General features: G+C 47.6%; 1 non-coding gene across 1 annotated transcript; it reads right to left on the reverse strand.

The window, feature by feature from the left end:
- Window positions 1–177: 177 nt before the first annotated feature.
- Window positions 178–310, reverse strand: LOC115069056. The gene has a single exon (XR_003848388.1). It is a non-coding gene; the product is annotated as a small nucleolar RNA SNORA84 (small nucleolar RNA).
- Window positions 311–361: the final 51 nt, after the last annotated feature.

Here is a 361-nt window from a genome sequence, read left to right on the forward strand (position 1 = left end):
TCAGGGATATCCACTCCAACCTCTTTGTTGAGAACATGATATCTAAGCTTTCTGAGAAGTGGGAGAACAGCTTTTACTGAACTTTCAATGGGGTCTCTACTGCCCCCCAAAAGATTAAGAATCACAGTATTATATCAAATACAGAGATCTTGCACAACAGCACTGTTTTAGGAAGAACAATGTACCAGTGACCGGGCTATGGCAGCTGCTGAGAAGAAACAGCTCCCATGCATAAATCACAGGATTTCTCTGGCCCACTGTACCCACTGGAGAGCTGTACCTGCACAACAGCCTCCAGCAACCACGGGGCGGAGGGAGGAGATGAGGTTGAGGAAGGGCATGTCAACACTGCCAGGTAATG

Source organism: Nannospalax galili, unplaced genomic scaffold, assembly GCF_000622305.1.
Source record: "Nannospalax galili isolate Female #2095 unplaced genomic scaffold, S.galili_v1.0 C46982243, whole genome shotgun sequence".
Taxonomy (NCBI): Eukaryota; Metazoa; Chordata; class Mammalia; order Rodentia; family Spalacidae; genus Nannospalax; species Nannospalax galili.